Below are 12,980 nucleotides of genomic sequence, written 5' to 3' on the forward strand. Positions count from 1 at the left end.
CGTTTCCCCATCATATTTTCCATGAAATGATGGGACAGGGTGTCATGATCTTAGCTTGAATGATTTCCCTGTGCCAATACGGAAGGATCTAGAAGAACATGGAGAAGAAAAGGAAGCCTTGGAGAGAATGTCTTCCAGATGCATAGGTATTTTAGGGGTTTTGCCTCCTTTTAGGAGGAGAAGGGGACAACAGAGGGTAAGATGGCTGGATAGCATCACTGACTCAATGGATGTGAGTTTGAGCCAGCTCCAGGAGATGGGGAAGGACAGGGAAACCTGGCATGCTGCAATCCATGGAGTCACAAAGAGTCGGACACGACTGACAGACTGAACGACAACAACCTCTTTTATGGAACTTTACAGACCTGGACCTTTACAAGCAGGGTCATTGGGAAGAGCTGTCTGGACTCCAGGTTGTAGTTCTTAGATGAACCAGTAGGTGGGGGTGAAGGACAAGAAACAGACCGAGCTTTGTAGCCTCTAGCTGGTTGCAGTTCAGGTTGAACCAACCAATCACTCGGAGAGTGAAGTTCAGGAATGCAGGAATGCCAGCTTCTGGTGCCTTAATGTCTGAATACACGCGCGCTCCAAAAGAGCCGAGTCAGAGCATTTATGTAGCACTTGTCATGGGCCCAGGACCTCAGGCTTATTTGCTTGTAAATCTTTCCCCCTCTCCTCCTTCCTACTGCTGCGTAAGTCAGGCTCAGTTCTAAGTTCTCTCTTCTCATCCTGATTCCACAACCGTGAGGTGTAGACAGCGCGTCTCACAATTTACCACGCACACCAGTCACCTGGGAAGCTCATTAAAGTGCAGCTTCTGGGGCAGTCGGTCTGCCTGGAGCCGAGCGTCTGCATTTCTACAGGCCCTCAGGCAAGGCTGACGCTCACACAGGTCCTTGGACCTCACTTTGAATGCTGAGGGTTCCTTGCTGTTCTTTAGTCGCTAAGTCATGTCTGACTCTTTGGGGACCCCATGGACTGTAGCCCGCCATGCGCCTCTGATCAGGGGACTTCCCAGGCAAGAGTACTGGAGTGGGTTGCCATTTCCTCCTCCAGGGGGTCTTCCTGACCCTGGGGTCAAACCTGCGTCTTCTGAATTGGCAGGCGGATTCTCCACACTGAGCCCCCAGGGAGACCGCCTAGGCGCTCTTCAGCCTGATGTATAAGCCCTCAGGCCTCATCATTTCTCTGGGTCTTTGTCCTTATGAGGAAATATCACAAAAAGCTTTATTAAATCGATGTTTATGCCTTCCTCCTGTTTATCTTTGTTACCAAGCCCAGTTGAGAACCTAGAGGGTAGAAGGAAAAAGCTCTTCATTTCCCGCCCCCTCATCTGCCACAGAGAAAATCCCCATTATTTTCATATTCCATTACACTTGCTGTAGATATCTTGAAATACTGTGTATGTTTAGAAGCCCCAGGAAATTCTAATGTGAGCAGGGCTGAGAACCTCTGGATAGCTTGAGAAAGAATCTTAGGTTGGCTGTGTGTGATGAGTTCTGACCCCATCCTGTTCAGTTTCTGGATTGGCTGTGCCTCTTTGCAAACGTGTATGAAGCTAGACGTCCCCTCACCTTTGTCTCCGCATGATACTGGTCCCACCTGTGTAGGTTTAGACCAGCATTTCTCAAACTTCACCGTGTATACAAATCACCTACATTTTTGTTGAAATGCAGACTCTGATTCCACAGGTCGGGGGTGGGGCCTGAGAACCTACATTTCTTTCTTTTCTTTTCTTAGCTCTTTGTTTTGGGGTATAGCCGATTAACAAGCAGCGCTGTGACAGTTTCAGGTGAACATCGAAGGACTCAGCCACACACAGACAGGAATCCATTCTCCCCCAAGCTCCCATCCCCTCCAGGCTGCCACAGAACATTGAGCAGAGTTCCATGTGCTGGACAGCAGTCCTTAATGGTTAGCTCTTTAAAAACAGCAGCGTCTACACGTTCACCCCAAGTTCAGTTCAGTCGCTCCGTCGTGTCCGACTCTTCGTGACCCCATGGACCACAGCGCGCCAGGCCTCCCTGCCCATCACCAACTCCCAGAGTTCACTCAAACTCATGTCCATCGAGTTGGTGATGCCATCCAACCATCTCATCCTCTGTCGTTGATCCCGGACTCCCTAACTATCCCTGCCCCCAACCCTTCCTCCCGGCAACTGAAAGTTCGTAGAACCTGCATTTCCAACAGGTGTCCAGGGGACACGGGTCCATGGTTGGGTGGCAAGGGTTCAAACCACACTCAGGTTCACTGGAAACAGCTACTATGATCACCCCAAAACTAGGAACGAGAGAGGCTATGATCACCCAAAAAGCACATCTGTACCTCCTGAGGCAAATGCAATCCAGTCCCCTCTCTACCAGGTTGCCCAGGCCCCAGGTTTGCAGCAAAAATTAGCTGCTGAATATATTTTTGCTTAAAATCCAACGCACAGCTCTTGCAGGCCGCACCCATCACAGGCGCTGTCTATCTGGTTTGCTTTCCAATTATTGGATCCCTCCTGCTTGGGTGCAGGGGGGCTGCATTTGCTATCTTTCTCTTCCCTTCTCTCTTCCTTCTCTTTTCCCTCCACAGAAGCCTGGGTCAGTGCGCAAATGAAAGACAGTCCGCTGGAAAATGGCAGCTCTTGCTGGGCAGCCTTATTGGAAAGAGATTGAAATAAAATTTTTCTCTCCTCCTGCGGTGAGCAGAGGCCGATTTGTTGAAACTGCTGGGAAGGGATGACACTGACCTTTGAGCTTCTAGGGATGCTTTTTTTTTTGAAGAGTATCTCAAATCTCTGTGGTAGCACCCCACGGCCTCTGTCCCCTCCTACTGCTGCTTACGTAGAATGGCTCCAGGCTGGGCAGTTCAGCATGGTGGCGCAGGGTGCTATGTGAATTTGGCAAGTTTCTTTTCCTAGCTGTAAAACGGGGGTCGTGACTGCTTGCTGAGCTGGACATACCCTGTTGTCCCCCAGACCCACTCTCTGCCTGAGAGGTTGATCGCTACGACCTGAATCCTTTGAATGTTCTGTCTTCTGACTTTGGGTTGGGTTTGCAATAGGAGGTACCTGCAGAAGACAGGTGCTGTTATTTATTACCTGTCCTGTCCTCACTACAGGCGGCAGCTGTGCATTCCTCTCTGCCCACTGCTCCTGCCAGGCAGATGCTTCTACAGCTCCGGCCCTGAAATGTTTGCTAATTACCAATTATTGCTTCTCAGCTCCAGGTTCAGCCCTTCAATGGCAGCTCTGCCATGATGGCCAGTTCCTTCTCAGCATCTTTCCTTTGCAGGGAGTGCAAAGGTTTCTCAGTAGAGGGCGCTAGAGGAACACTGCTGGCGGCTTCTGCTTTTAGCCTCCTTGGCTTAAATAGATGGTAGTAACAGACCACCTGACCTGCCTCCTGCAAAACCTGTATGCAGGTCAAGAAGCAACATGGAACAACAGACTGGCTCCAGATTGGGAAAGGAGTACGTCAAGGCTGTATATTGTCACCCTGCTAATTTAACTTCTATGCAGAGTACATCATGAGACAGGCCGGGCTGACTGAAGCACAAGCTGGAATCAAGATTGCAGGGAGAATTATCAATGATCTCAGATGTGCAGATGACACTGCCCTTATGGCAGAAAGCGAGAGAAACTGAAGAGCCTCTTGATGAAAGTGAAAGAGGAGAGTGAAAAAGCTGGCTTAAAATCCAACATTCAAAAACTGGAGATCATGGCATCCAGCCCCATCACTCATGGCAAATAGATGGGGAAACAATGGAAACAGTGACAGGCTTTATTTTTGGGGCTCCAAAATCACTGCAGATGGTGACTGCAGCCATGGAATTAAAAGACACTTGCTCCTTGGAAGAAAAGCTGTGACAAACTTAGCCCTCATATTAAACAGCAGAGGCATTACTTGGCTGACAAACGTCTGTCTAGTCAAAGCTATGGTTTTTCCAGTGGTCATGTATGGATGGGGAGAGTTGGACCATAAAGAAAGTTGAGCGCCGAAGGATTGATGCTTTTAAACTGTGGTGCTGGAGAAGACTCTTGAGAGTCCCTTGGACAGCAAGGAGATTAAACCAGTCAATCCTAAAGGAAATCAATCCTGAATATTTATTAGAAGGACTGATGTTGAAGCCGAAGCTCCAATACTTTGGCCACCTGATGTGAAGGGCTGATTCATTAGAATAGACCCTGATGCTGGGAAAGATTGAGGGTGGGAGGAGAAGTGGGTGACAGAGGATGAGATGGTTCGATGGCATCACTAACTCGATGGACATGAGTTTGAGCAAGCTCCAGGAGATGGTGAAGTGCTGCAGTCCATGAGGTCGCAAAGAGTCAGACATGACTGAGCAACTAAACAAGGACAACTTTCAGTCCAGGAGTTGAAGCGTGTTTCCAGGACCCTGCCCATCAGGGCCTCACTGATTGACTCAGAGATGTGCAGGTGGTCTGGGTACCAATCAGAGTGAATCTCTGGGCTTAGGGCAGGAGGAGCTACCCCAAAGATACCCTGCTTTTTCCTGTTCGACGTAAACTTGAGAAGGTGAGGGGCTGGGCTGCTGCAGCCATGTTGTCGCCGGGAAGAGTCTTGAGCTGCCTGGTGGAGCAGGAGTGTTCACCACGGGAAGCCTGACAAGGTGGGGACCATCAGATGGGAGAAGCGTGCCTCACGACACTGAGTTCTGTCCTTGGGACTTTTCAGTGATGTGAGCGTGTAAGAGTCCTCTCTCCACATTCCTTTCTCCACCTCCACAGTCCCTCCCACTCACCCATCACAAACAAAGCAGTCCTGCCTGGCAGAATATCCATTTCATTTTTTACAGAATGGTTTTAGGGAAAAAAAAAATACTATCACAAAGTATCTACTATTTGCCAAGCACTTTGCCGCATTATCTCATTTAATCCTCTCCCCATCCCCTCGCAGCCCTTGCAGGGAGGAAGGAAGGTGTGCAGTCATTATCCTCATTTTGCAGTGGAGGGAAACAGTGCTCAGAGAAGACAGGCAACTAGCTCAAGGCCACCCAGCTGGTCAGTGATGGGAGCAGATGATGGACCCAGCAGGGCGGCAGGCAGTAGTCCTTCTTCTCGTGTGGTCAGAGCTGTGCATCACAGCAGAGGGGGTCCACCCTGGCGGCGGAGGAGGGCAGGGCTGAAATCCAGATCCCTGAATAATTGTAGAGGAATGCGGCCCCCCACATTCACTCTCTGCTAATGAAAAGAGCCCCAAGTTGTGGCTCTGCCAAGTCTTTTGGAATGAAGTGCGAGGTGCATTTGTAATTAGCAGCTGCTGTGCAGACAAATGAGAAATATGCGAAAATCCCTTGAAATGTTATAAGAAAATCAGGCAAAAGCCTACTTCCATTACCTTGTGTATGCTATTAATTTATCAGACTCTTTTCATTGTTTCTGGCTGAGTTTGAAGAGAATAATAAGCAATCATAGCAATAGCTACTATTTATTGGCGCTGGGGATGGGCCAGATTCTGTTCCTGATGCTTTATATTCTTCATTTCGTTTAATCCTCATGTCATCCCAGTATGTTGGGTGTTATCGTTCCTTCTTTTTTTTTTTTTTTAAACGAGGACGAACTAGATGTTCAATAACTTGCCCAGGGACACACAGCAAGGTAGCGGCTCATCATGGAGTTGAACTTGAGAGGCTCTGGCTTCAGAGCCCAAGTTCCTTCTGTTTGTCCTGGGACTTGCAATACTTCCTGCTCCTTCAGTATGTCCCACTCACATAATAGTGTCTATTTGGTGTGATTCAAATTAAGAACGTTATGTGGGCTGACTCCTCTGAAGACCCGTGTGCTAAGTTCAGCTTGAAGATGCTTTTACTGATAAAGGTGTCTTGGTCAATGCTAAATGTCACAGGATTGTTCCTGGACTTCTAATTTGATTCCAGTATGTATCAGTCAGTTAAAAAGGACAGAAACCTAATTTATTGGATTACATGGATGAAAAACCCAGGGGAAGGGAAGGCTTCAGGCACTGCTGGATCCAGGGATTCTAGTTGACGTTAGAACCTAGTTTCCCTCTTTCCCTCTCTCTATTCTGTTTCTTCGTACTGGCTCCATTCTTAGGCTCCCATGTGTATACCATTCAGGTTTATGTCCAGTGAGGAAGAGAGAGGGTTTTTGATGATAGGGCTTATATAAATCCCAACACTGATTTGAAGAATGGAGTCCAGGATGTGGCAGTCCTAAGTTGCCCCCAAGGACCCAGGTACCCAAGTTCCTGTCCTACCATCCTTGGTATGTGGGTTATACAGAATCGTCTCACTGTCCAATAGGGCTGCAAGAGATTGAACAATCACATCTGCATTCCAGGAACAGAGAGATCATTTTCTCTCTCACTAAGAGCCTTTTCAAAGCCCCTACAATCTTTGCTTTTATCTTACTGGCCACAACTGTTTTCATTTGGCCATATCCAGCTGCAAAGGAGGTTGGAAGATGCAGCATTTATCTCAGCGGCAGTGCACTTGGACAGAACTGGGGCTTGTTAGTAAGGAGGACAGGGAGAGTGGGTGGTAGATGAGCCACTAGAGTTTCTGTCCCAGGGACCATAGCCAGATGCTGGGGAGGCAAACCACAGGTGCCCACCCAACATGGCGGTGAGTGTTGTGCTGGGGTCTAATAACTCCTCCTTAGAAATGAATATTTTGGAAAGAGTGCTGGATTAGAGGTCAAAAGTTCTGATCGCTGATTTGAGCTCTGCCACTAACTGGCCATGTGGTCACATACACTTCACCTTGCCTCTTGTATCTTGGTTTCTCCACCTGTAAAATCGGAACAGTAGTCACATCAGCCAGATATGCCTCTGACTGCAAGCAGAGAATGCCTGATGAGCAGTAGAGTGACCAGCTCATCCTGGTTTTCCTGGGACTTTTCTGAGTTCAGCACTGAGTGTGTGTGAGTGTGTGTGTGTGTGAGTGTGTGTGAGTGTGCGCTCAGTCGTGTCCAACTCTTTGTGTCCCCAAGGACTGCCAGGCTCCCCTACCAGGCTCCTCTGTCCATGGAATTTTCCAGGCAGCAATACTGGAGTGAGTTGCCATGCCCGCCTCCAGGGCATCTTCCCACCCAGGGATCAAAGCTGCATCTCTTCTGTCTCCTGCATTGGCGAGCAGGTTCTTTACCACGAGCGAGCGCCACCTTGGAAGTCTTTAGCACCAAATGTTAAATGCAGCATCCTGGGGAAGCCCGAGTTCTAAGCAGACTGGGATGGTTGGTTCATCTAAGTAGCAGTAACTTAGAAGTGCGTTTTTGGGACTTCCCTGGTGGGCCAGTGGTTAAGACTCCACCCCAAGACTTTGCCAGATACCATAAATCTTGGTGTCTGGGGATGTACTTTCACCTGGGCCTTCTAGTTTATTTTCCTCTGAAAGCAAGGCCCAGTCCAGCAGCCGTGGGTAAGACTGAATATCTGAGGGCAACAGAATAAGGTATTGCTTCTCTTCTTACAGTGCCTCTCCTTCCCCACAACTGTCCCCAGAAACCTTGGTTAGCTCTCATTGCTGAGTAAGTTTTATGCCTATTTCAACCCCCCCTGAGCTTCTAAAATAAGACGTTTCCCATTTATTCATCTTTATGGAAAAACAGCTTCTATCTATTTAGCAGTGGTTCTGTTAAATGGTGTCACGTACCCACCTCTTTGGGCTTGTCCCTTATTAAATGGCTGTATCCTTTAGAGAATGATTCTGAGGACTTCTTTTTGGGGTCTCGTGTATATAGAATAATGAACATGGTGGAGTGCCAATACCTACCCAATAATTCAGACCTGGGATGTAATCCTATTAGGTGTTCCCCTGCATTTTTAAAGGCAAGGCTAGTTGGTGGCTTTACATTTATTACAACAAATTTATTTATTTGTATATTTTCTGGTCACTTGGGTAAGTGGCATGTTCTTTTCAGAAAAGAAAATGAAAGAATATCGTGGGCTCTATTTTATGTTTTCGGACTAACTCCTACAGTATCTTGTCATAATACACAGAAGTTGGTGGAGAACCACATTCACAGGTGGAGGTGATTTCCAGGCAGAAATCATTGGGTGACCTGGGGGTGGTGGTGGGTTATTTGCTTAGTTGGGGTGCCAGTAAACAGGAATAGATTATAATGAGACTCATGCCACCATATGTATGGACAAATATGGTTGCTGTGTGTATGTATTTTGTAGGCCTCTGTATAGAGTAAGGGATTCACAGATTTGTTTATTCAGCAAATATTTATTGAGCACCTACTATGTGCCAGGTGCTATCAAAGACTGCTGATACTGTTGTGCAGGTTGTTGCCCTCATGGAGCTGGTCAGCTAGTGGAGAGAGAAGCCCATGAGCGATAAATATATAAGGTATTGGATGATAACTAGGCTCTTCGAGGAGGATGAAGCTGGTTAACAGGCAGGTGTTTTAAAGTATACATTTTATTTCTATTCAGGTATGGTGAGGCCAACAGGTCAGGAGACAATTGCCACTGAAAAGAGAGTTTATTATACTCATCGTTCCCCAAAGAAGGGTATGTCCCCCATTGCGGGGGGCCACGTGGGGAAGAACCAGGTCTGGTCAGAGGCAGGGGGAGGGGAAACTGTGGGCAAGAGCTTTGCTGTGGTTTTCGAGGGAAGGAGTGGGCGAGGCGGGGTGAGCAGGCTTAGGATGGGCTGGCTGAACAGCTTCAGTGAGCTCTGGTCATGGGGCTGTCCTTGGTGGTCTGGTCTGGCGCTGGGGTGATCAGGGCGGGTGGAGAGCGGCCTGGTGTGTGAGACCCCGAGAAGGGAGGTGGAAAGAGGTGGTCGAGGGGATGGCATCCAGGTTGGCTGCTTTGTATTTGAAAAGCACACTTGCAAGTGCGTGGTTCCCCGTCTCTAGGAACTGGCCGTCCTGGGAGGAGCAGCCCCTCCAGGCCCTGGGTGTCCAAGCATGGGAATATCAGTACCCTGGGGCATGCTGGGAGTGTGGTCTTCTGTGCAGGCTGGCGGCAGGAGGTCAGATAAAGCCTCTCTGTTTAAGCAACGTCTGAGCAGAGACCCTAATGAAGAGAGAGGGGGCACGTGGACGTACCTTAGGGGAGAGCCGCCCAGGTAGAGGAAGCAGTGACTGCAAAGGCCCTGAGGTTGGGCCATGTTTGGCCTGCTCGTTGAGTAAAGAGGTTGGTGTAAAAGCAGAGATAAGGAGAAGACCAGACAGACCAGCTCCGGCAGGTGGGGCTGAGAGACTCCGGCTTTGACTGAGTGGGATGGGACGTCATCTGGTTGGGGGGGCGCTCTGAGCAGCGGGTGAGTGTGATCTGACTTGCATTCCAACAGGGCCCCTCTGCTGCTGTGCTGAAAGCAGATGGGAGGGGAGGCAGGTGCGCGGAGAAAGCGGGGAGGAGGCTCGGGCAGCAATGCACATAAGAGAGGCCGGGGGCCGGCCCCGTGGAGCAGGCTCAGTGGGCGAGTCCCCATGTACGTTAACAGGACTGGGCGGGGAGACAGGAGAACACTGTTTTTTTTTTAGGTGGAATAATGTCTTTTTTTTCCTGAAGGAAAATATATGTAAGGCCATTTTATTAATAACAAATGCAAATCTGAATGTAAACCATGCTTCCTTTAGTTGATGCCTTTTTTTTTTTTTTTTTTTGCCATATCGAGCAGCTTACAGGATCTTAGTTCCCCAACCAGGGCGTGATTCCAGGCCCCAGCAGTGAAATCTGAGCCTTTCTCACTGGAAGGCCAGGGAATTCCCAGCTATCATCTTTCTCCATGCTGGTACAGCCCTGGGCACCTGCACCCGGATCGCCCCGTCTGTGCAGAAGTCTTTTCTCACATGTCTTTCCCCATGGATCCAGCAGCCCCTCTGTGGCAGGGACTGAGTCCAGTTCTGTGGTTTGTTTGTCTGTTTTGTCCCCAGCTGCTCTGAGAGGGCCGGGCTCCGAGTGAGGTCTTCGGAAATGTTTGTTCAGAGTGTCCGCTGTGCAGACCTGGGTCTCCTCCCTGGGAGGAAGGCTGCTCCCAGGGGGGCCGTGTTTCCGGGCCCACAGGCTCCCTCGACAGCTAGTGACATGCCCGGGGCCTCCCACCTCCGGGCTTTGCGCGACTGTCCGGCCTGCTGGGAGGGCTGCCCCACCCACTCCCCAGGTCCTCATTGCGAGTCACCTCCTCTGAGAGTCCCTCCCCGACTGTCTTCGGGGCCCACTCTCCGCCTGTCCTCTGGCCCCAGTCACTGTCTGTCGGGTCATCCTGTGCTCACCATCAGCAAGCATTTTTTTTCAGTTCTCATTTCAATGTTTCTCTCCCCCTCCCCATCGCTGTGCAGGCCCCGCGAGGACAGGGGCCTGGTTCTGGAATGTTCACTCTGGTAGGGAGGGGGGCCAGGGGCCATTCTGATCCCCTCCAAGGGGAAGGGGCCCATGCCCAGCAGCTGCGGTGCCAGGGGCTATGGGCTTCCGCCTGCGCTTCCTGGGAGATGGGCTTGGGTGGTTGGAACTCAGCTGCAGGACATTCTGGGGTCCAGGCAGGAGGCGAGGCGCGTGGGTCCAATTGCGCAAGTGCAAAGGCAGATCCTATCTTTGTGTTGGTCACTGTGAGTTTGTAGAACATTAATCTTGATTTAAAAGTTACTGCATTAAAATATGATTTATCTTGATGACCAAGTTTTTTTTTTTTTCTCTCCTAAATTCTGTGCCCAGGGTGGGAGGTCCCAGCCCTGCTCACACGTGGGCCTAAGAATCTGTGTCGAGAAATCAACCTTCCCCAGCTCCCACTGTGAGTCTTAGGGCAGCGCCAAGCTCAGCTGGAGATGGGGGCATCTCCATGCATCCTAAAAACTAAGACAAATTGGGGAAAGTTCTGCTTTGCCATTTCCCCCAGAGCAGTGACTGCCATTTGCCATCCACAGCTGTATGGAGTTAGTTGCCTGTAAGGGGGTCAAAAGGAAGGCCCCCATTACAGTCAGGGGAAGAATTGGGCCCCTACTTCAATTAGAATGCCTTTCATTTAATCTGACTTATAGCTGGGCTTGTGCATCAAATTTCATATTGCTAAAAAAAGGAGTGGAAAAGCCATGATGATCAAGTTGATGATGGTTTTAGAAGTGGCTAGTTAGCTGTCCTGAGGCCTTGGGATTCTTAATTTGGACAAAGAATCCTTAAGCCCCACTTTGGGCGTGAAGGTCAGTATCTTGGGCTCCTTGTCCCTCAAGGGAGGTCTTGAGAGGTGCCCATGTTTGGGTCTCCACCTTGGCCACCAGCACAGACCAGAATCTGGGCAGGAAGATGCCAGAAACTTGGACCCTCAGTGACCCCGGCTCCTCTTCTGTCCCCGGAGTGGTGGAGGCATAGCTCTCCCCCCAGCGAGGCCCGGTCAAGGCTCCCCCAGACCCCGCCATTTCCCCTCCCTGGAGTTTTGTTTTTTTAATTTAAATTGATTTATTTTTAACTGGAGGATAACTGCTTTATGATATTGCGATGGTTTCTGCCATTTACCCGCTTCTCCCTGGAGTTTTTGAAGGCTCCGTCTTAAATCTCTTTGCGTGTCCCATTTCTGTCTGTTTAGCATTTTCAGCTGTCTCCCATGTCTCTTAGCCACTTCGGAGTGGGGAGAAAGGTCATTCCATAAATCTAAGGTATTATTACTGTGACAGCAGTGCCCGATCGCTGTAACACCCAGCGGGCTGGGGACGGTAGAGCTAATTAGTCGGAAAACTTACTTTTCAGGCGTGAGTCACTGGGAGCAGGTGTCAGGGGAGCCTTTAACGAGGCTCTCGTGACTGGTGTGATATTTCCAGCCCGCATCCCCGCATGTCTACTGCGCAGAGGGAGCCCTTGTCCAACCTCCCCACCGGGGAACGAGAGAGAGACAGAGGGAGAGAGAGACCCGGGGATGGGGAGAGCGAGAGGCGCCCAGAAGCCCCAGTGTCCAGCATTAACAGCAAACGCCCTTCTGCTCTCGGGCGGCCTTGCTGGTTCCGCCTGCTCTTTCACTCTGAGTCCCGGCTGCGGGCCGGGCCTGCGTCAGGCGCTGGGAGTCGGTCGCTGTGAGCCGTGTGGCTGGGTCCCTGCCACGTGCGCTCGGGGCTCCTTGGGCGGGAGACAGACCGTAAGGGAGGAGCAGGAAGTGAAGGAGGCGGTTCCAGGGCCCGTCAGCGGGTGTGAGGATAGACTGGGTGGGGGAGACAGCGGCGGCGGGGGCTGCCGGGGCGGACCCTCTACAGCGAGGGTCAGGGCGGCGGTGGGACGGAGCCAGCTGCGCGGTGTGCCCAGGAAGGCTGTTCCCTGCAGGGGACGGATGTGTGAAGGCCCGCGCTGGGCGGGGGCTGGATGCCTCTACACCGCAGCTTGGAGGCCGCTGTGACTGAGCGGAGTGAGTGAGACAGATGGGAGAGATGGGGCTGGAGAGGCGGGCGGGCCCAGGCAATGCCAGGCATTCGGGCGTCATTCTCAGCATGATGGACACCTCTGCGGGTTTAGGCGGGACGGTGAAGGGCCAGAGTTGCTTTGTTCACTTTTTTATTTTTTGGCTGTGTTGTGTGGCGCGTGGGATCTTAGATCCGTGGCCAGGGATGGAACACGGTGTCCCTTGAGCTGGAAGCGCAGGTTCTTAACCACTGGACTGCCAGGGAAGTCTCAGCTTTATCTTAGAGCTTACTTTCTGCAACTGGCCCAGGGGAGGGGGTGAAGACAGCGATGCTGTGGCAGCATCTCTGAGGGTGGAGGAGGCACGTGCCCACCACCTGGATGGGAAGCCCCTCCCCAGATTGGCACCAAAGGCCTCTGAACCCTGAGAGCACAGTAGGTCTGGTGGGCTGGCCTGGGTCTCAGGCCCTACCCCGCATCTTCCACACTACACGAGGTCGTGATGTGTTCCGGTCGGGTGGGTGCTCTGCGGGTCTCTGAGGGGCCAGAGAGACCCTTGGGGGCTTCAGACTGTGCTCTCGGGCGGCCCAGAAAACTGAGGTCCATTTTCCCAAAGCATCAATCTAATGCAATCTAGGTTTGCCTTTAGATTCAGGTAAACGGTTTGAAGCATTCCCCCTC

Source organism: Muntiacus reevesi, chromosome 2 (genome assembly GCF_963930625.1).
Source record: "Muntiacus reevesi chromosome 2, mMunRee1.1, whole genome shotgun sequence".
Classification (NCBI taxonomy): domain Eukaryota; kingdom Metazoa; phylum Chordata; class Mammalia; order Artiodactyla; family Cervidae; genus Muntiacus; species Muntiacus reevesi.